The sequence below is a fragment of the Ambystoma mexicanum genome, chromosome 7q, assembly GCF_040938575.1.
Source record: "Ambystoma mexicanum isolate Mex_15411 chromosome 7q, UKY_AmexF1_1, whole genome shotgun sequence".
Classification (NCBI taxonomy): Eukaryota; Metazoa; Chordata; class Amphibia; order Caudata; family Ambystomatidae; genus Ambystoma; species Ambystoma mexicanum.
Genome location: NC_090941.1, coordinates 1146942846 through 1146967157, shown reverse-complemented (window position 1 = coordinate 1146967157; position 24312 = coordinate 1146942846).

Below are 24312 nucleotides of genomic sequence, written 5' to 3'. Positions count from 1 at the left end.
ATATTATACCATGTACTTCCAGAGTTGTTGTTTATTTCACAGAACTTCAAACTCAAAAGGTAAGCACTTACAAGCTTAAAGCTGTATTTCTATGAGGTTTCAAGGCATCTGAAATTCAAAACTGCAATGTTCAGCCAAAGGGTCTGCATCCCTGTTCTTGTCAGAGGCTGTTTCAGGTATGGGCACTGTGGAATAAGTGCTCGCCTTTTTAGCCCTTGAAAGGCCCTCAAGGCACCAAACCATTAAGTAGCTCCTCCCACATTTTTCCCGCTCTTTTCCAAGCTTGCTTGGTGAAGATTTTGAAAGTATAGAGAGATGGTTTTCTGTAGTGGGGATAGTGCAACAATTGCTCACCTAACATAGAAGCACTTACTAACTAAAGAAAAATAGAAAGAACTCCTGTTAGGTGAACACCTGATGCTCAAATGCAATCCATCCCTAAATAGTATACCATGTACTTCCAGAGTTGTTGTTTATTTCACAGAACTTCAAACTCAAAAGGTAAGCACTTATAACCATGAAGCTGTATTTCTATGAGGTTTCAAGACATCTGAAATTCAAAACTGCAATGTTCAGCCAGTTGGCCTGCATCACTGTTGTCATCCGAGGCCGTTCCTGCTATGGGCACTGTGGAGAAGTGCCCACCTTTTTATCCCTTGAAAGGCCCTCAAGGCACCAGACCATTAAGTAGCTCCTCCCACATTTTTCCCGCTCTTTTCTGAGCTTGCTTGGTGAAGATTTTGAAAGTATAGAGAGATGGTTTTCTGTAGTGGGGATATTGCAACAATTGCTCACCTAACATGGAAGCACTTACTAACTAAAGAAAAATAGAAAGAACTCCTGTTAGGTGAACACCTGATGCTCAAATGCAATCCATCCCTAAATATTATACCATGTACTTCCAGAGTTGTTGTTTATTTCACAGAACTTCAAACTCAAAAGGTAAGCACTTACACGCTTGAAGCTGTATTTCTATGAGGTTTCAAGGCATCTGAAATTCAAAACTGCAATGTTCAGCCAAAGGGTCTGCATCCCTGTTCTTGTCAGAGGCTGTTTCTGGTATGGGCACTGTGGAATAAGTGCTCGCCTTTTTATCCCTTGAAAGGCCCTGAATGCACCAAACCATTAAGTAGCTCCTCCCACATTTTTCCCGCTCTTTTCTGAGCTTGCTTGGTGAAGATTTTGAAAGTATAGAGAGATGGTTTTCTGTTGTGGGGATATTGCAACAATTGCTCACCTAACATGGAAGCACTTACTAACTAAAGAAAAATAGAAAGAACTCCTGTTAGGTGAACACCTGATGCTCAAATGCAATCCATCCCTAAATATTATACCATGTACTTCCAGAGTTGTTGTTTATTTCACAGAACTTCAAACTCAAAAGGTAAGCACTTACAAGCTTGAAGCTGTATTTCTATGAGGGTTCAAGACATCTGAAATTCAAAACTGCAATGTTCAGCCAAAGGGTCTGCATCCCTGTTCTTGTCTGAGGCTGTTCCTGGTATGGGCACTGTGGAAGAAGTTCTAGCCTTTTTATCCCTTGAAAGTCCCTGAAGGCACCAAACCATTAAGAAGCTCCTCCCACATTTTTCCCGCTCTTTTCTGAGCTTGCTTGGTGAAGATTTTGAAAGTATAGAGAGATGGTTTTCTGTAGTGGAGATATTGCAACAATTGCTCACCTAACATGGAAGCACTTACTAACTAAAGAAAAATAGAAAGAACTCCTGTTAGGTGAGCACCTGATGTTCAAATGCAACCCATCCCTAAATATTATACCATGTACTTCCAGAGTTGTTGTTTATTTCACAGAACTTCAAACTCAAAAGGTAAGCACTTACAACCATGAAGCTGTATTTCTATGAGGTTTCAAGATATCTGAAATTCAAAACTGCAATGTTCAGCCAGTTGGCCTGCATCACTGTTCTCATCCGAGGCCGTTCCTGCTATGGGCACTGTGGAAGAAGTGCCCACATTTTTATCCCTTGAAAGGCCCTCAAGGCACCAAACCATTAAGTAGCTCCTCCCACATTGTTCCCGCTCTTTTCCGAGCTTGCTTGGTGAAGATTTTGAAAGTATAGAGAGATGGTTTTCTGTAGTGGGGATAGTGCAACAATTGCTCACCTAACATAGAAGCACTTACTAACTAAAGAAAAATAGAAAGAACTCATGTTAGGTGAACACCTGATGCTCAAATGCAATCCATCCCTAAATAGTATACCCTGTACTTCCAGAGTTGTTGTTTATTTCACAGAACTTCAAACTCAAAAGGTAAGCACTTATAACCATGAAGCTGTATTTCTATGAGGTTTCAAGACATCTGAAATTCAAAACTGCAATGTTCAGCCAGTTGGCCTGCATCACTGTTGTCATCCGAGGCCGTTCCTGCTATGGGCACTGTGGAGAAGTGCCCACCTTTTTATCCCTTGAAAGGCCCTCAAGGCACCAGACCATTAAGTAGCTCCTCCCACATTTTTCCCGCTCTTTTCTGAGCTTGCTTGGTGAAGATTTTGAAAGTATAGAGAGATGGTTTTCTGTAGTGGGGATATTGCAACAATTGCTCACCTAACATGGAAGCACTTACTAACTAAAGAAAAATAGAAAGAACTCCTGTTAGGTGAACACCTGATGCTCAAATGCAATCCATCCCTAAATATTATACCATGTACTTCCAGAGTTGTTGTTTATTTTACAGAACTTCAAACTCAAAAGGTAAGCACTTACAAGCTTGAAGCTGTATTTCTATGAGGTTTCAAGGCATCTGAAATTCAAAACTGCAATGTTCAGCCAAAGGATCTGCATCCCTGTTCTTGTCAGAGGCTGTTTCTGGTATGGGCACTGTGGAATAAGTGCTCGCCTTTTTATCCCTTGAAAGGCCCTGAAGGCACCAACCATTAAGTAGCTCCTCCCACATTTTTCCCGCTCTTTTCTGAGCTTGCCTGGTGAAGATTTTGAAAGTATAGAGAGATGGTTTTCTGTAGTGGGGATATTGCAACAATTGCTCACCTAACATGGAAGCACTTACTAACTAAAGAAAAATAGAAAGAACTCCTGTTAGGTGAACACCTGATGCTCAAATGCAATCCATCCCTAAATATTATACCATGTACTTCCAGAGTTGTTGTTTATTTCACAGAACTTCAAACTCAAAAGGTAAGCACTTACAAGCTTGAAGCTGTATTTCTATGAGGTTTCAAGACATCTGAAATTCAAAACTGCAATGTTCAGCCAAAGGGTCTGCATCCCTGTTCTTGTCTGAGGCTGTTCCTGGTATGGGCACTGTGGAAGAAGTTCTAGCCTTTTTATCCCTTGAAAGTCCCTGAAGGCACCAATCCATTAAGAAGCTCCTCCCACATTTTTCCCGCTCTTTTCTGAGCTTGCTTGGTGAAGATTTTGAAAGTATAGAGAGATGGTTTTCTGTAGTGGAGATATTGCAACAATTGCTCACCTAACATGGAAGCACTTACCAACTAAAGAAAAATAGAAAGAACTCCTGTTAGGTGAGCACCTGATGTTCAAATGCAATCCATCCTAAATATTATAACATACACTTCCAAAATTGCTGTTTAGTTCACAGAACTTCAACCTCAAAAGGGAAGCACTTACACAAATATAAAACGCAGGTGCCAACCTTGAAGCTGTATTTCTGTGAGGTTCCAAGACATCTGAAATTCAAAACTGCAATGTTCAGCCAGTGGGTCTGCATCCCTGTTCTTGTCTGAGGCTGGTATGGGCACTGTGGAATAAGTGCTCGCCTTTTTATCCCTTGAAAGGCCCTGAAGGCACCAAACATTTAAGTAGCTCCTCCCACATTTTTCCCGCTCTTTTCTGAGCTTGCTTGGTGAAGATTTTGAAAGTATAGAGAGATGGTTTTCTGTAGTGGGGATATTGCAACAATTGCTCACCTAACATGGAAGCACTTACTAACTAAAGAAAAATAGAAAGAACTCCTGTTAGGTGAACACCTGATGCTCAAATGCAATCCATCCCTAAATATTATACCATGTACTTCCAGAGTTGTTGTTTATTTCACAGAACTTCAAACTCAAAAGGTAAGCACTTACAAGCTTGAAGCTGTATTTCTATGAGGTTTCAAGACATCTGAAATTCAAAACTGCAATGTTCAGCCAAAGGGTCTGCATCCCTGTTCTTGTCTGAGGCTGTTCCTGGTATGGGCACTGTGGAAGAAGTTCTAGCCTTTTTATCCCTTGAAAGTCCCTGAAGGCACCAAACCATTAAGAAGCTCCTCCCACATTTTAAGCACTTATAACCATGAAGCTTGCTTGTCATCCGAGGCCGTTCCTGCTATGGGCACTGTGGAGAAGTGCCCACCTTTTTATCCCTTGAAAGGCCCTCAAGGCACCAGACCATTAAGTAGCTCCTCCCACATTTTTCCCGCTCTTTTCTGAGCTTGCTTGGTGAAGATTTTGAAAGTATAGAGAGATGGTTTTCTGTAGTGGGGATATTGCAACAATTGCTCACCTAACATGGAAGCACTTACTAACTAAAGAAAAATAGAAAGAACTCCTGTTAGGTGAGCACCTGATGTTCAAATGCAATCCATCCTAAATATTATAACATACACTTCCAAAATTGCTGTTCAGTTCACAGAACTTCAACCTCAAAAGGGAAGCACTTACACATATATAAAACGCAGGTGCCAACCTTGAAGCTGTATTTCTATGAGGTTTCAAGATATCTGAAATTCAAAACTGCAATGTTCAGCCAGTTGGCCTGCATCACTGTTGTCATCCGAGGCCGTTCCTGCTATGGGCACTGTGGAGAAGTGCCCACCTTTTTATCCCTTGAAAGGCCCTCAAGGCACCAGACCATTAAGTAGCTCCTCCCACATGTTTCCCGCTCTTTTCCGAGCTTGCTTGGTGAAGATTTTGAAAGTATAGAGAGATGGTTTTCTGTAGTGGGGATAGTGCAACAATTGCTCACCTAACATAGAAGCACTTACTAACTAAAGAAAAATAGAAAGAACTCCTGTTAGGTGAGCACCTGATGTTCAAATGCAACCCATCCCTAAATATTATACCATGTACTTCCAGAGTTGTTGTTTATTTCACAGAACTTCAAACTCAAAAGGTAAGCACTTACAACCATGAAGCTGTATTTCTATGAGGTTTCAAGATATCTGAAATTCAAAACTGCAATGTTCAGCCAGTTGGCCTGCATCACTGTTCTCATCCGAGGCCGTTCCTGCTATGGGCACTGTGGAAGAAGTGCCCACATTTTTATCCCTTGAAAGGCCCTCAAGGCACCAAACCATTAAGTAGCTCCTCCCACATTTTTCCCGCTCTTTTCCGAGCTTGCTTGGTGAAGATTTTGAAAGTATAGAGAGATGGTTTTCTGTAGTGGGGATAGTGCAACAATTGCTCACCTAACATAGAAGCACTTACTAACTAAAGAAAAATAGAAAGAACTCCTGTTAGGTGAGCACCTGATGTTCAAATGCAACCCATCCCTAAATATTATACCATGTACTTCCAGAGTTGTTGTTTATTTCACAGAACTTCAAACTCAAAAGGTAAGCACTTACAACCATGAAGCTGTATTTCTATGAGGTTTCAAGATATCTGAAATTCAAAACTGCAATGTTCAGCCAAAGGGTCTGCATCCCTGTTCTTGTCAGAGGCTGTTTCAGGTATGGGCACTGTGGAATAAGTGCTCGCCTTTTTATCCCTTGAAAGGCCCTCAAGGCACCAAACCATTAAGTAGCTCCTCCCACATTTTTCCCGCTCTTTTCCAAGCTTGCTTGGTGAAGATTTTGAAAGTATAGAGAGATGGTTTTCTGTAGTGGGGATAGTGCAACAATTGCTCACCTAACATAGAAGCACTTACTAACTAAAGAAAAATAGAAAGAACTCCTGTTAGGTGAACACCTGATGCTCAAATGCAATCCATCCCTAAATAGTATACCATGTACTTCCAGAGTTGTTGTTTATTTCACAGAACTTCAAACTCAAAAGGTAAGCACTTATAACCATGAAGCTGTATTTCTATGAGGTTTCAAGACATCTGAAATTCAAAACTGCAATGTTCAGCCAGTTGGCCTGCATCACTGTTGTCATCCGAGGCCGTTCCTGCTATGGGCACTGTGGAGAAGTGCCCACCTTTTTATCCCTTGAAAGGCCCTCAAGGCACCAGACCATTAAGTAGCTCCTCCCACATGTTTCCCGCTCTTTTCCAAGCTTGCTTGGTGAAGATTTTGAAAGTATAGAGAGATGGTTTTCTGTAGTGGGGATAGTGCAACAATTGCTCACCTAACATAGAAGCACTTACTAACTAAAGAAAAATAGAAAGAACTCCTGTTAGGTGAGCACCTGATGTTCAAATGCAACCCATCCCTAAATATTATACCATGTACTTCCAGAGTTGTTGTTTATTTCACAGAACTTCAAACTCAAAAGGTAAGCACTTACAACCATGAAGCTGTATTTCTATGAGGTTTCAAGATATCTGAAATTCAAAACTGCAATGTTCAGCCAGTTGGCCTGCATCACTGTTCTCATCCGAGGCCGTTCCTGCTATGGGCACTGTGGAAGAAGTGCCCACCTTTTTATCCCTTGAAAGGCCCTCAAGGCACCAAACCATTAAGTAGCTCCTCCCACATTTTTCCCGCTCTTTTCCGAGCTTGCTTGGTGAAGATTTTGAAAGTATAGAGAGATGGTTTTCTGTAGTGGGGATAGTGCAACAATTGCTCACCTAACATAGAAGCACTTACTAACTAAAGAAAAATAGAAAGAACTCCTGTTAGGTGAGCACCTGATGTTCAAATGCAACCCATCCCTAAATATTATACCATGTACTTCCAGAGTTGTTGTTTATTTCACAGAACTTCAAACTCAAAAGGTAAGCACTTACAACCATGAAGCTGTATTTCTATGAGGTTTCAAGATATCTGAAATTCAAAACTGCAATGTTCAGCCAGTTGGCCTGCATCACTGTTCTCATCCGAGGCCGTTCCTGCTATGGGCACTGTGGAAGAAGTGCCCACCTTTTTATCCCTTGAAAGGCCCTCAAGGCACCAAACCATTAAGTAGCTCCTCCCACATTTTTCCCGCTCTTTTCCGAGCTTGCTTGGTGAAGATTTTGAAAGTATAGAGAGATGGTTTTCTGTAGTGGGGATATTGCAACAATTGCTCACCTAACATAGACGCACTTACTAACTAAAGAAAAATAGAAAGAACTCCTGTTAGGTGAACACCTGATGCTCAAATGCAATCCATCCCTAAATAGTATACCATGTACTTCCAGAGTTGTTGTTTATTTCACAGAACTTCAAACTCAAAAGGTAAGCACTTATAACCATGAAGCTGTATTTCTATGAGGTTTCAAGACATCTGAAATTCAAAACTGCAATGTTCAGCCAGTTGGCCTGCATCACTGTTGTCATCCGAGGCCGTTCCTGCTATGGGCACTGTGGAGAAGTGCCCACCTTTTTATCCCTTGAAAGGCCCTCAAGGCACCAGACCATTAAGTAGCTCCTCCCACATTTTTCCCGCTCTTTTCTGAGCTTGCTTGGTGAAGATTTTGAAAGTATAGAGAGATGGTTTTCTGTAGTGGGGATATTGCAACAATTGCTCACCTAACATAGAAGCACTTACTAACTAAAGAAAAATAGAAAGAACTCCTGTTAGGTGAACACCTGATGCTCAAATGCAATCCATCCCTAAATAGTATACCATGTACTTCCAGAGTTGTTGTTTATTTCACAGAACTTCAAACTCAAAAGGTAAGCACTTATAACCATGAAGCTGTATTTCTATGAGGTTTCAAGACATCTGAAATTCAAAACTGCAATGTTCAGCCAGTTGGCCTGCATCGCTGTTGTCATCCGAGGCCGTTACTGTTATGGGCACTGTGGAAGAAGTGCTCGCCTTTTTATCCCTTGAAAGGCCCTGAAGGCACCAAACCATTAAGAAGCTCCTCCCACATTTTTCCCGCTCTTTTCTGAGCTTGCTTGGTGAAGATTTTGAAAGTAAAGAGATGGTTTTCTGTAGTGGAGATATTGCAACAATTGCTCACCTAACATGGAAGCACTTACTAACTAAAGAAAAATAGAAAGAACTCCTGTTAGGTGAGCACCTGATGTTCAAATGCAACCCATCCCTAAATATTATACCATGTACTTCCAGAGTTGTTGTTTATTTCACAGAACTTCAAACTCAAAAGGTAAGCACTTACAACCATGAAGCTGTATTTCTATGAGGTTTCAAGATATCTGAAATTCAAAACTGCAATGTTCAGCCAGTTGGCCTGCATCACTGTTCTCATCCGAGGCCGTTCCTGCTATGGGCACTGTGGAGAAGTGCCCACCTTTTCATCCCTTGAAAGGCCCTCAAGGCAACCAGACCATTAAGTAGCTCCTCCCACATTTTTCCTGCTCTTTTCTGAGCTTGCTTGGTGAAGATTTTGAAAGTATAGAGAGATGGTTTTCTGTAGTGGGGATATTGCAACAATTGCTCACCTAACATGGAAGCACGTACTAACTAAAGAAAAATAGAAAGAACTCCTGTTAGGTGAACACCTGATGCTCAAATGCAATCCATCCCTAAATATTATACCATGTACTTCCAGAGTTGTTGTTTATTTCACAGAACTTCAAACTCAAAAGGTAAGCACTTACAAGCTTAAAGCTGTATTTCTATGAGGTTTCAAGGCATCTGAAATTCAAAACTGCAATGTTCAGCCAAAGGGTCTGCATCCCTGTTCTTGTCAGAGGCTGTTTCAGGTATGGGCACTGTGGAATAAGTGCTCGCCTTTTTAGCCCTTGAAAGGCCCTCAAGGCACCAAACCATTAAGTAGCTCCTCCCACATTTTTCCCGCTCTTTTCCAAGCTTGCTTGGTGAAGATTTTGAAAGTATAGAGAGATGGTTTTCTGTAGTGGGGATAGTGCAACAATTGCTCACCTAACATAGAAGCACTTACTAACTAAAGAAAAATAGAAAGAACTCCTGTTAGGTGAACACCTGATGCTCAAATGCAATCCATCCCTAAATAGTATACCATGTACTTCCAGAGTTGTTGTTTATTTCACAGAACTTCAAACTCAAAAGGTAAGCACTTATAACCATGAAGCTGTATTTCTATGAGGTTTCAAGACATCTGAAATTCAAAACTGCAATGTTCAGCCAGTTGGCCTGCATCACTGTTGTCATCCGAGGCCGTTCCTGCTATGGGCACTGTGGAGAAGTGCCCACCTTTTTATCCCTTGAAAGGCCCTCAAGGCACCAGACCATTAAGTAGCTCCTCCCACATTTTTCCCGCTCTTTTCTGAGCTTGCTTGGTGAAGATTTTGAAAGTATAGAGAGATGGTTTTCTGTAGTGGGGATATTGCAACAATTGCTCACCTAACATGGAAGCACTTACTAACTAAAGAAAAATAGAAAGAACTCCTGTTAGGTGAACACCTGATGCTCAAATGCAATCCATCCCTAAATATTATACCATGTACTTCCAGAGTTGTTGTTTATTTCACAGAACTTCAAACTCAAAAGGTAAGCACTTACACGCTTGAAGCTGTATTTCTATGAGGTTTCAAGGCATCTGAAATTCAAAACTGCAATGTTCAGCCAAAGGGTCTGCATCCCTGTTCTTGTCAGAGGCTGTTTCTGGTATGGGCACTGTGGAATAAGTGCTCGCCTTTTTATCCCTTGAAAGGCCCTGAATGCACCAAACCATTAAGTAGCTCCTCCCACATTTTTCCCGCTCTTTTCTGAGCTTGCTTGGTGAAGATTTTGAAAGTATAGAGAGATGGTTTTCTGTTGTGGGGATATTGCAACAATTGCTCACCTAACATGGAAGCACTTACTAACTAAAGAAAAATAGAAAGAACTCCTGTTAGGTGAACACCTGATGCTCAAATGCAATCCATCCCTAAATATTATACCATGTACTTCCAGAGTTGTTGTTTATTTCACAGAACTTCAAACTCAAAAGGTAAGCACTTACAAGCTTGAAGCTGTATTTCTATGAGGGTTCAAGACATCTGAAATTCAAAACTGCAATGTTCAGCCAAAGGGTCTGCATCCCTGTTCTTGTCTGAGGCTGTTCCTGGTATGGGCACTGTGGAAGAAGTTCTAGCCTTTTTATCCCTTGAAAGTCCCTGAAGGCACCAAACCATTAAGAAGCTCCTCCCACATTTTTCCCGCTCTTTTCTGAGCTTGCTTGGTGAAGATTTTGAAAGTATAGAGAGATGGTTTTCTGTAGTGGAGATATTGCAACAATTGCTCACCTAACATGGAAGCACTTACTAACTAAAGAAAAATAGAAAGAACTCCTGTTAGGTGAGCACCTGATGTTCAAATGCAACCCATCCCTAAATATTATACCATGTACTTCCAGAGTTGTTGTTTATTTCACAGAACTTCAAACTCAAAAGGTAAGCACTTACAACCATGAAGCTGTATTTCTATGAGGTTTCAAGATATCTGAAATTCAAAACTGCAATGTTCAGCCAGTTGGCCTGCATCACTGTTCTCATCCGAGGCCGTTCCTGCTATGGGCACTGTGGAAGAAGTGCCCACATTTTTATCCCTTGAAAGGCCCTCAAGGCACCAAACCATTAAGTAGCTCCTCCCACATTGTTCCTCTCTTTTCCGAGCTTGCTTGGTGAAGATTTTGAAAGTATAGAGAGATGGTTTTCTGTAGTGGGGATAGTGCAACAATTGCTCACCTAACATAGAAGCACTTACTAACTAAAGAAAAATAGAAAGAACTCATGTTAGGTGAACACCTGATGCTCAAATGCAATCCATCCCTAAATAGTATACCCTGTACTTCCAGAGTTGTTGTTTATTTCACAGAACTTCAAACTCAAAAGGTAAGCACTTATAACCATGAAGCTGTATTTCTATGAGGTTTCAAGACATCTGAAATTCAAAACTGCAATGTTCAGCCAGTTGGCCTGCATCACTGTTGTCATCCGAGGCCGTTCCTGCTATGGGCACTGTGGAGAAGTGCCCACCTTTTTATCCCTTGAAAGGCCCTCAAGGCACCAGACCATTAAGTAGCTCCTCCCACATTTTTCCCGCTCTTTTCTGAGCTTGCTTGGTGAAGATTTTGAAAGTATAGAGAGATGGTTTTCTGTAGTGGGGATATTGCAACAATTGCTCACCTAACATGGAAGCACTTACTAACTAAAGAAAAATAGAAAGAACTCCTGTTAGGTGAACACCTGATGCTCAAATGCAATCCATCCCTAAATATTATACCATGTACTTCCAGAGTTGTTGTTTATTTTACAGAACTTCAAACTCAAAAGGTAAGCACTTACAAGCTTGAAGCTGTATTTCTATGAGGTTTCAAGGCATCTGAAATTCAAAACTGCAATGTTCAGCCAAAGGATCTGCATCCCTGTTCTTGTCAGAGGCTGTTTCTGGTATGGGCACTGTGGAATAAGTGCTCGCCTTTTTATCCCTTGAAAGGCCCTGAAGGCACCAACCATTAAGTAGCTCCTCCCACATTTTTCCCGCTCTTTTCTGAGCTTGCCTGGTGAAGATTTTGAAAGTATAGAGAGATGGTTTTCTGTAGTGGGGATATTGCAACAATTGCTCACCTAACATGGAAGCACTTACTAACTAAAGAAAAATAGAAAGAACTCCTGTTAGGTGAACACCTGATGCTCAAATGCAATCCATCCCTAAATATTATACCATGTACTTCCAGAGTTGTTGTTTATTTCACAGAACTTCAAACTCAAAAGGTAAGCACTTACAAGCTTGAAGCTGTATTTCTATGAGGTTTCAAGACATCTGAAATTCAAAACTGCAATGTTCAGCCAAAGGGTCTGCATCCCTGTTCTTGTCTGAGGCTGTTCCTGGTATGGGCACTGTGGAAGAAGTTCTAGCCTTTTTATCCCTTGAAAGTCCCTGAAGGCACCAATCCATTAAGAAGCTCCTCCCACATTTTTCCCGCTCTTTTCTGAGCTTGCTTGGTGAAGATTTTGAAAGTATAGAGAGATGGTTTTCTGTAGTGGAGATATTGCAACAATTGCTCACCTAACATGGAAGCACTTACCAACTAAAGAAAAATAGAAAGAACTCCTGTTAGGTGAGCACCTGATGTTCAAATGCAATCCATCCTAAATATTATAACATACACTTCCAAAATTGCTGTTTAGTTCACAGAACTTCAACCTCAAAAGGGAAGCACTTACACAAATATAAAACGCAGGTGCCAACCTTGAAGCTGTATTTCTGTGAGGTTCCAAGACATCTGAAATTCAAAACTGCAATGTTCAGCCAGTGGGTCTGCATCCCTGTTCTTGTCTGAGGCTGGTATGGGCACTGTGGAATAAGTGCTCGCCTTTTTATCCCTTGAAAGGCCCTGAAGGCACCAAACATTTAAGTAGCTCCTCCCACATTTTTCCCGCTCTTTTCTGAGCTTGCTTGGTGAAGATTTTGAAAGTATAGAGAGATGGTTTTCTGTAGTGGGGATATTGCAACAATTGCTCACCTAACATGGAAGCACTTACTAACTAAAGAAAAATAGAAAGAACTCCTGTTAGGTGAACACCTGATGCTCAAATGCAATCCATCCCTAAATATTATACCATGTACTTCCAGAGTTGTTGTTTATTTCACAGAACTTCAAACTCAAAAGGTAAGCACTTACAAGCTTGAAGCTGTATTTCTATGAGGTTTCAAGACATCTGAAATTCAAAACTGCAATGTTCAGCCAAAGGGTCTGCATCCCTGTTCTTGTCTGAGGCTGTTCCTGGTATGGGCACTGTGGAAGAAGTTCTAGCCTTTTTATCCCTTGAAAGTCCCTGAAGGCACCAAACCATTAAGAAGCTCCTCCCACATTTTAAGCACTTATAACCATGAAGCTTGCTTGTCATCCGAGGCCGTTCCTGCTATGGGCACTGTGGAGAAGTGCCCACCTTTTTATCCCTTGAAAGGCCCTCAAGGCACCAGACCATTAAGTAGCTCCTCCCACATTTTTCCCGCTCTTTTCTGAGCTTGCTTGGTGAAGATTTTGAAAGTATAGAGAGATGGTTTTCTGTAGTGGGGATATTGCAACAATTGCTCACCTAACATGGAAGCACTTACTAACTAAAGAAAAATAGAAAGAACTCCTGTTAGGTGAGCACCTGATGTTCAAATGCAATCCATCCTAAATATTATAACATACACTTCCAAAATTGCTGTTCAGTTCACAGAACTTCAACCTCAAAAGGGAAGCACTTACACATATATAAAACGCAGGTGCCAACCTTGAAGCTGTATTTCTATGAGGTTTCAAGATATCTGAAATTCAAAACTGCAATGTTCAGCCAGTTGGCCTGCATCACTGTTCTCATCCGAGGCCGTTCCTGCTATGGGCACTGTGGAAGAAGTGCCCACCTTTTTATCCCTTGAAAGGCCCTCAAGGCACCAAACCATTAAGTAGCTCCTCCCACATGTTTCCCGCTCTTTTCCGAGCTTGCTTGGTGAAGATTTTGAAAGTATAGAGAGATGGTTTTCTGTAGTGGGGATAGTGCAACAATTGCTCACCTAACATAGAAGCACTTACTAACTAAAGAAAAATAGAAAGAACTCCTGTTAGGTGAACACCTGATGCTCAAATGCAATCCATCCCTAAATAGTATACCATGTACTTCCAGAGTTGTTGTTTATTTCACATAACTTCAAACTCAAAAGGTAAGCACTTATAACCATGAAGCTGTATTTCTATGAGGTTTCAAGACATCTGAAATTCAAAACTGCAATGTTCAGCCAGTTGGCCTGCATCACTGTTGTCATCCGAGGCCGTTCCTGCTATGGGCACTGTGGAGAAGTGCCCACCTTTTTATCCCTTGAAAGGCCCTCAAGGCACCAGACCATTAAGTAGCTCCTCCCACATTTTTCCCGCTCTTTTCTGAGCTTGCTTGGTGAAGATTTTGAAAGTATAGAGAGATGGTTTTCTGTAGTGGGGATATTGCAACAATTGCTCACCTAACATGGAAGCACTTACTAACTAAAGAAAAATAGAAAGAACTCCTGTTAGGTGAACACCTGATGCTCAAATGCAATCCATCCCTAAATATTATACCATGTACTTCCAGAGTTGTTGTTTATTTCACAGAACTTCAAACTCAAAAGGTAAGCACTTACAAGCTTGAAGCTGTATTTCTATGAGGTTTCAAGGCATCTGAAATTCAAAACTGCAATGTTCAGCCAAAGGATCTGCATCCCTGTTCTTGTCAGAGGCTGTTTCTGGTATGGGCACTGTGGAATAAGTGCTCGCCTTTTTATCCCTTGAAAGGCCCTGAAGGCACCAAACCATTAAGTAGCTCCTCCCACATTTTTCCCGCTCTTTTCTGAGCTTGCCTGGTGAAGATTTTGAAAGTATAGAGAGATGGTTTTCTGTAGTGGGGATATTGCAACAATTGCTCACCTAACATGGAAGCACTTACTAACTAAAGAAAAATAGAAAGAACTCCTGTTAGGTGAACACCTGATGCTCAAATTCAATCCATCCCTAAATATTATACCATGTACTTCCAGAGTTGTTGTTTATTTCACAGAACTTCAAACTCAAAAGGTAAGCACTTACAAGCTTGAAGCTGTATTTCTATGAGGTTTCAAGACATCTGAAATTCAAAACTGCAATGTTCAGCCAAAGGGTCTGCATCCCTGTTCTTGTCTGAGGCTGTTCCTGGTATGGGCACTGTGGAAGAAGTTCTAGCCTTTTTATCCCTTGAAAGTCCCTGAAGGCACCAAACCATTAAGAAGCTCCTCCCACATTTTTCCCGCTCTTTTCTGAGCTTGCTTGGTGAAGATTTTGAAAGTATAGAGAGATGGTTTTCTGTAGTGGAGATATTGCAACAATTGCTCACCTAACATGGAAGCACTTACTAACTAAAGAAAAATAGAAAGAACTCCTGTTAGGTGAGCACCTGATGTTCAAATGCAATCCATCCTAAATATTATAACATACACTTCCAAAATTGCTGTTTAGTTCACAGAACTTCAACCTCAAAAGGGAAGCACTTACACATATATAAAACGCAGGTGCCAACCTTGAAGCTGTATTTCTGTGAGGTTCCAAGACATCTGAAATTCAAAACTGCAATGTTCAGCCAGTGGGTCTGCATCCCTGTTCTTGTCTGAGGCTGGTATGGGCACTGTGGAATAAGTGCTCGCCTTTTTATCCCTTGAAAGGCCCTGAAGGCACCAAACCATTAAGTAGCTCCTCCCACATTTTTCCCGCTCTTTTCTGAGCTTGCTTGGTGAAGATTTTGAAAGTATAGAGAGATGGTTTTCTGTAGTGGGGATATTGCAACAATTGCTCACCTAGCATGGAAGCACTTACTAACTAAAGAAAAATAGAAAGAACTCCTGTTAGGTGAACACCTGATGCTCAAATGCAATCCATCCCTAAATATTATACCAAGTACTTCCAGAGTTGTTGTTTATTTCACAGAACTTCAAACTCAAAAGGTAAGCACTTACAAGCTTGAAGCTGTATTTCAATGAGGTTTCAAGACATCTGAAATTCAAAACTGCAATGTTCAGCCAAAGGGTCTGCATCCCTGTTCTTGTCTGAGGCTGTTCCTGGTATGGGCACTGTGGAAGAAGTTCTAGCCTTTTTATCCCTTGAAAGTCCCTGAAGGCACCAAACCATTAAGAAGCTCCTCCCACATTTTTAAGCACTTATAACCATGAAGCTTGCTTGTCATCCGAGGCCGTTCCTGCTATGGGCACTGTGGAGAAGTGCCCACCTTTTTATCCCTTGAAAGGCCCTTAAGGAACCAGACCATTAAGTAGCTCCTCCCACATTTTTCCCGCTCTTTTCTGAGCTTGCTTGGTGAAGATTTTGAAAGTATAGAGAGATGGTTTTCTGTAGTGGGGATATTGCAGCAATTGCTCACCTAACATGGAAGCACTTACTAACTAAAGAAAAATAGAAAGAACTCCTGTTAGGTGAGCACCTGATGTTCAAATGCAATCCATCCTAAATATTATAACATACACTTCCAAAATTGCTGTTTAGTTCACAGAACTTCAACCTCAAAAGGGAAGCACTTACACATATATAAAACGCAGGTGCCAACCTTGAAGCTGTATTTCTGTGAGGTTCCAAGACATCTGAAATTCAAAACTGCAATGTTCAGCCAGTGGGTCTGCATCCCTGTTCTTGTCTGAGGCTGGTATGGGCACTGTGGAGAAGTGCCCACCTTTTTATCCCTTGAAAGGCCCTCAAGGCACCAGACCATTAAGTAGCTCCTCCCACATTTTTCCCGCTCTTTTCTGAGCTTGCTTGGTGAAGATTTTGAAAGTATAGAGAGATGGTTTTCTGTAGTGGGGATATTGCAACAATTGCTCACCTAACATGGAAGCACTTACTAACTAAAGAAAAATAGAAAGAACTCCTGTTAGGTGAACACCTGATGCTCAAATGCAATCCATCCCTAAATATTATACCATGTACTTCCAGAGTTGTTGTTTATTTCACAGAACTTCAAACTCAAAAGGTAAGCACTTACAAGCTTGAAGCTGCAATTCTATGAGGTTTCAAGGAATCTGAAATTCAAAACTGCAATGTTCAGCCAAAGGGTCTGCATCCCTGTTCATGTCTGAGGCTGTTACTGTTATGGGCACTGTGGAAGAAGTGCTCGCCTTTTTATCCCTTGAAAGGCCCTGAAGGCACCAAACCATTAAGTAGCTCCTCCCACATTTTTCCCGCTCTTTTCTGAGCTTGCTTGGTGAAGATTTTGAAAGTATAGAGAGATGGTTTTCTGTTGTGGGGATATTGCAACAATTGCTCACCTAACATGGAAGCACTTACTAACTAAAGAAAAATAGAAAGAACTCCTGTTAGGTGAACACCTGATGCTCAAATGCAATCCATCCCTAAATATTATACCATGTACTTCCAGAGTTGTTGTTTATTTCACAGAACTTCAAACTCAAAAGGTAAGCACTTACAAGCTTGAAGCTGTATTTCTATGAGGGTTCAAGACATCTGAAATTCAAAACTGCAATGTTCAGCCAAAGGGTCTGCATCCCTGTTCTTGTCTGAGGCTGTTCCTGGTATGGGCACTGTGGAAGAAGTTCTAGCCTTTTTATCCCTTGAAAGTCCCTGAAGGCACCAAACCATTAAGAAGCTCCTCCCACATTTTTCCCGCTCTTTTCTGAGCTTGCTTGGTGAAGATTTTGAAAGTATAGAGAGATGGTTTTCTGTAGTGGAGATATTGCAACAATTGCTCACCTAACATGGAAGCACTTACTAACTAAAGAAAAATAGAAAGAACTCCTGTTAGGTGAGCACCTGATGTTCAAATGCAACCCATCCCTAAATATTATACCATGTACTTCCAGAGTTGTTGTTTATTTCACAGAACTTCAAACTCAAAAGGTAAGCACTTACAACCATGAAGCTGTATTTCTATGAGGTTTCAAGATATCTGAAATTCAAAACTGCAATGTTCAGCCAGTTGGCCTGCATCACTGTTCTCATCCGAGGCCGTTCCTGCTATGGGCACTGTGGAAGAAGTGCCCACATTTTTATCCCTTGAAAGGCCCTCAAGGCACCAAACCATTAAGTAGCTCCTCCCACATTGTTCCCGCTCTTTTCCGAGCTTGCTTGGTGAAGATTTTGAAAGTATAGAGAGATGGTTTTCTGTAGTGGGGATAGTGCAACAATTGCTCACCTAACATAGAAGCACTTACTAACTAAAGAAAAATAGAAAGAACTCCTGTTAGGTGAACACCTGATGCTCAAATGCAATCCATCCCTAAATATTATACCATGTACTTCCAGAGTTGTTGTTTATTTCACAGAACTTCAAACTCAAAAGGTAAGCACTTACAAGCTTGAAGCTGTATTTCTATGAGGTTTCAAGGAATCTGAAATTCAAAACTGCAATGTTCAGCCAAAGGGTCTGCATCCCTGTTCATGTCTGAGGCTGTTACTGTTATGGGCACTGTGGAAGAAGTGCTCGCCTTTTTATCCCTTGAAAGGCCCTGAAGGCACCAAACCATTAAGTAGCTCCTCCCACATTTTTCCCGCTCTTTTCTGAGCTTGCTTGGTGAAGATTTTGAAAGTATAGAGAGATGGTTTTCTGTTGTGGGGATATTGCAACAATTGCTCACCTAACATGGAAGCACTTACTAACTAAAGAAAAATAGAAAGAACTCCTGTTAGGTGAACACCTGATGCTCAAATGCAATCCATCCCTAAATATTATACCATGTACTTCCAGAGTTGTTGTTTATTTCACAGAACTTCAAACTCAAAAGGTAAGCACTTACAAGCTTGAAGCTGTATTTCTATGAGGGTTCAAGACATCTGAAATTCAAAACTGCAATGTTCAGCCAAAGGGTCTGCATCCCTGTTCTTGTCTGAGGCTGTTCCTGGTATGGGCACTGTGGAAGAAGTTCTAGCCTTTTTATCCCTTGAAAGTCCCTGAAGGCACCAAACCATTAAGAAGCTCCTCCCACATTTTTCCCGCTCTTTTCTGAGCTTGCTTGGTGAAGATTTTGAAAGTATAGAGAGATGGTTTTCTGTAGTGGAGATATTGCAACAATTGCTCACCTAACATGGAAGCACTTACTAACTAAAGAAAAATAGAAAGAACTCCTGTTAGGTGAGCACCTGATGTTCAAATGCAACCCATCCCTAAATATTATACCATGTACTTCCAGAGTTGTTGTTTATTTCACAGAACTTCAAACTCAAAAGGTAAGCACTTACAACCATGAAGCTGTATTTCTATGAGGTTTCAAGATATCTGAAATTCAAAACTGCAATGTTCAGCCAGTTGGCCTGCATCACTGTTCTCATCCGAGGCCGTTCCTGCTATGGGCACTGTGGAAGAAGTGCCCACATTTTTATCCCTTGAAAGGCCCTCAAGGCACCAAACCATTAAGTAGCTCCTCCCACATTGTTCCCGCTCTTTTCCGAGCTTGCTTGGTGAAGATTTTGAAAGTATAGAGAGATGGTTTTCTGTAGTGGGGATAGTGCAACAATTGCTCACCTAACATAGAAGCACTTACTAACTAAAGAAAAATAGAAAGAACTCCTGTTAGGTGAACACCTGATGCTCAAATGCAATCCATCCCTAAATAGTATACCATGTACTTCCAGAGTTGTTGTTTATTTCACAGAACTTCAAACTCAAAAGGTAAGCACTTATAACCATGAAGCTGTATTTCTATGAGGTTTCAAGACATCTGAAATTCAAAACTGCAATGTTCAGCCAGTTGGCCTGCATCACTGTTGTCATCCGAGGCCGTTCCTGCTATGGGCACTGTGGAGAAGTGCCCACCTTTTTATCCCTTGAAAGGCCCTCAAGGCACCAGACCATTAAGTAGCTCCTCCCACATTTTTCCCGCTCTTTTCTGAGCTTGCTTGGTGAAGATTTTGAAAGTATAGAGAGATGGTTTTCTGTAGTGGGGATATTGCAACAATTGCTCACCTAACATGGAAGCACTTACTAACTAAAGAAAAATAGAAAGAACTCCTGTTAGGTGAACACCTGATGCTCAAATGCAATCCATCCCTAAATATTATACCATGTACTTCCAGAGTTGTTGTTTATTTTACAGAACTTCAAACTCAAAAGGTAAGCACTTACAAGCTTGAAGCTGTATTTCTATGAGGTTTCAAGGCATCTGAAATTCAAAACTGCAATGTTCAGCCAAAGGATCTGCATCCCTGTTCTTGTCAGAGGCTGTTTCTGGTATGGGCACTGTGGAATAAGTGCTCGCCTTTTTATCCCTTGAAAGGCCCTGAAGGCACCGACCATTAAGTAGCTCCTCCCACATTTTTCCCGCTCTTTTCTGAGCTTGCCTGGTGAAGATTTTGAAAGTATAGAGAGATGGTTTTCTGTAGTGGGGATATTGCAACAATTGCTCACCTAACATGGAAGCACTTACTAACTAAAGAAAAATAGAAAGAACTCCTGTTAGGTGAACACCTGATGCTCAAATGCAATCCATCCCTAAATATTATACCATGTACTTCCAGAGTTGTTGTTTATTTCACAGAACTTCAAACTCAAAAGGTAAGCACTTACAAGCTTGAAGCTGTATTTCTATGAGGTTTCAAGACATCTGAAATTCAAAACTGCAATGTTCAGCCAAAGGGTCTGCATCCCTGTTCTTGTCTGAGGCTGTTCCTGGTATGGGCACTGTGGAAGAAGTTCTAGCCTTTTTATCCCTTGAAAGTCCCTGAAGGCACCAAACCATTAAGAAGCTCCTCCCACATTTTTCCCGCTCTTTTCTGAGCTTGCTTGGTGAAGATTTTGAAAGTATAGAGAGATGGTTTTCTGTAGTGGAGATATTGCAACAATTGCTCACCTAACATGGAAGCACTTACCAACTAAAGAAAAATAGAAAGAACTCCTGTTAGGTGAGCACCTGATGTTCAAATGCAATCCATCCTAAATATTATAACATACACTTCCAAAATTGCTGTTTAGTTCACAGAACTTCAACCTCAAAAGGGAAGCACTTACACAAATATAAAACGCAGGTGCCAACCTTGAAGCTGTATTTCTGTGAGGTTCCAAGACATCTGAAATTCAAAACTGCAATGTTCAGCCAGTGGGTCTGCATCCCTGTTCTTGTCTGAGGCTGGTATGGGCACTGTGGAATAAGTGCTCGCCTTTTTATCCCTTGAAAGGCCCTGAAGGCACCAAACATTTAAGTAGCTCCTCCCACATTTTTCCCGCTCTTTTCTGAGCTTGCTTGGTGAAGATTTTGAAAGTATAGAGAGATGGTTTTCTGTAGTGGGGATATTGCAACAATTGCTCACCTAACATGGAAGCACTTACTAACTAAAGAAAAATAGAAAGAACTCCTGTTAGGTGAACACCTGATGCTCAAATGCAATCCATCCCTAAATATTATACCATGTACTTCCAGAGTTGTTGTTTATTTCACAGAACTTCAAACTCAAAAGGTAAGCACTTACAAGCTTGAAGCTGTATTTCTATGAGGTTTCAAGACATCTGAAATTCAAAACTGCAATGTTCAGCCAAAGGGTCTGCATCCCTGTTCTTGTCTGAGGCTGTTCCTGGTATGGGCACTGTGGAAGAAGTTCTAGCCTTTTTATCCCTTGAAAGTCCCTGAAGGCACCAAACCATTAAGAAGCTCCTCCCACATTTTAAGCACTTATAACCATGAAGCTTGCTTGTCATCCGAGGCCGTTCCTGCTATGGGCACTGTGGAGAAGTGCCCACCTTTTTATCCCTTGAAAGGCCCTCAAGGCACCAGACCATTAAGTAGCTCCTCCCACATTTTTCCCGCTCTTTTCTGAGCTTGCTTGGTGAAGATTTTGAAAGTATAGAGAGATGGTTTTCTGTAGTGGGGATATTGCAACAATTGCTCACCTAACATGGAAGCACTTACTAACTAAAGAAAAATAGAAAGAACTCCTGTTAGGTGAACACCTGATGCTCAAATGCAATCCATCCCTAAATAGTATACCATGTACTTCCAGAGTTGTTGTTTATTTCACAGAACTTTAAACTCAAAAGGTAAGCACTTATAACCATGAAGCTGTATTTCTATGAGGTTTCAAGACATCTGAAATTCAAAACTGCAATGTTCAGCCAGTTGGCCTGCATCACTGTTCTCATCCGAGGCCGTTCCTGCTATGGGCACTGTGGAAGAAGTGCCCACCTTTTTATCCCTTGAAAGGCCCTCAAGGCACCAAACCATTAAGTAGCTCCTCCCACATGTTTCCCGCTCTTTTCCGAGCTTGCTTGGTGAAGATTTTGAAAGTATAGAGAGATGGTTTTCTGTAGTGGGGATAGTGCAACAATTGCTCACCTAACATAGAAGCACTTACTAACTAAAGAAAAATAGAAAGAACTCCTGTTAGGTGAACACCTGATGCTCAAATGCAATCCATCCCTAAATAGTATACCATGTACTTCCAGAGTTGTTGTTTATTTCACAGAACTTCAAACTCAAAAGGTAAGCACTTATAACCATGAAGCTGTATTTCTATGAGGTTTCAAGACATCTGAAATTCAAAACTGCAATGTTCAGCCAGTTGGCCTGCATCACTGTTGTCATCCGAGGCCGTTCCTGCTATGGGCACTGTGGAGAAGTGCCCACCTTTTTATCCCTTGAAAGGCCCTCAAGGCACCAGACCATTAAGTAGCTCCTCCCACATTTTTCCCGCTCTTTTCTGAGCTTGCTTGGTGAAGATTTTGAAAGTATAGAGAGATGGTTTTCTGTAGTGGGGATATTGCAACAATTGCTCACCTAACATGGAAGCACTTACTAACTAAAGAAAAATAGAAAGAACTCCTGTTAGGTGAACACCTGATGCTCAAATGCAATCCATCCCTAAATATTATACCATGTACTTCCAGAGTTGTTGTTTATTTCACAGAACTTCAAACTCAAAAGGTAAGCACTTACAAGCTTGAAGCTGTATTTCTATGAGGTTTCAAGGCATCTGAAATTCAAAACTGCAATGTTCAGCCAAAGGATCTGCATCCCTGTTCTTGTCAGAGGCTGTTTCTGGTATGGGCACTGTGGAATAAGTGCTCGCCTTTTTATCCCTTGAAAGGCCCTGAAGGCACCAAACCATTAAGTAGCTCCTCCCACATTTTTCCCGCTCTTTTCTGAGCTTGCCTGGTGAAGATTTTGAAAGTATAGAGAGATGGTTTTCTGTAGTGGGGATATTGCAACAATTGCTCACCTAACATGGAAGCACTTACTAACTAAAGAAAAATAGAAAGAACTCCTGTTAGGTGAACACCTGATGCTCAAATTCAATCCATCCCTAAATATTATACCATGTACTTCCAGAGTTGTTGTTTATTTCACAGAACTTCAAACTCAAAAGGTAAGCACTTACAAGCTTGAAGCTGTATTTCTATGAGGTTTCAAGACATCTGAAATTCAAAACTGCAATGTTCAGCCAAAGGGTCTGCATCCCTGTTCTTGTCTGAGGCTGTTCCTGGTATGGGCACTGTGGAAGAAGTTCTAGCCTTTTTATCCCTTGAAAGTCCCTGAAGGCACCAAACCATTAAGAAGCTCCTCCCACATTTTTCCCGCTCTTTTCTGAGCTTGCTTGGTGAAGATTTTGAAAGTATAGAGAGATGGTTTTCTGTAGTGGAGATATTGCAACAATTGCTCACCTAACATGGAAGCACTTACTAACTAAAGAAAAATAGAAAGAACTCCTGTTAGGTGAGCACCTGATGTTCAAATGCAATCCATCCTAAATATTATAACATACACTTCCAAAATTGCTGTTTAGTTCACAGAACTTCAACCTCAAAAGGGAAGCACTTACACATATATAAAACGCAGGTGCCAACCTTGAAGCTGTATTTCTGTGAGGTTCCAAGACATCTGAAATTCAAAACTGCAATGTTCAGCCAGTGGGTCTGCATCCCTGTTCTTGTCTGAGGCTGGTATGGGCACTGTGGAATAAGTGCTCGCCTTTTTATCCCTTGAAAGGCCCTGAAGGCACCAAACCATTAAGTAGCTCCTCCCACATTTTTCCCGCTCTTTTCTGAGCTTGCTTGGTGAAGATTTTGAAAGTATAGAGAGATGGTTTTCTGTAGTGGGGATATTGCAACAATTGCTCACCTAGCATGGAAGCACTTACTAACTAAAGAAAAATAGAAAGAACTCCTGTTAGGTGAACACCTGATGCTCAAATGCAATCCATCCCTAAATATTATACCAAGTACTTCCAGAGTTGTTGTTTATTTCACAGAACTTCAAACTCAAAAGGTAAGCACTTACAAGCTTGAAGCTGTATTTCAATGAGGTTTCAAGACATCTGAAATTCAAAACTGCAATGTTCAGCCAAAGGGTCTGCATCCCTGTTCTTGTCTGAGGCTGTTCCTGGTATGGGCACTGTGGAAGAAGTTCTAGCCTTTTTATCCCTTGAAAGTCCCTGAAGGCACCAAACCATTAAGAAGCTCCTCCCACATTTTTAAGCACTTATAACCATGAAGCTTGCTTGTCATCCGAGGCCGTTCCTGCTATGGGCACTGTGGAGAAGTGCCCACCTTTTTATCCCTTGAAAGGCCCTTAAGGAACCAGACCATTAAGTAGCTCCTCCCACATTTTTCCCGCTCTTTTCTGAGCTTGCTTGGTGAAGATTTTGAAAGTATAGAGAGATGGTTTTCTGTAGTGGGGATATTGCAGCAATTGCTCACCTAACATGGAAGCACTTACTAACTAAAGAAAAATAGAAAGAACTCCTGTTAGGTGAGCACCTGATGTTCAAATGCAATCCATCCTAAATATTATAACATACACTTCCAAAATTGCTGTTTAGTTCACAGAACTTCAACCTCAAAAGGGAAGCACTTACACATATATAAAACGCAGGTGCCAA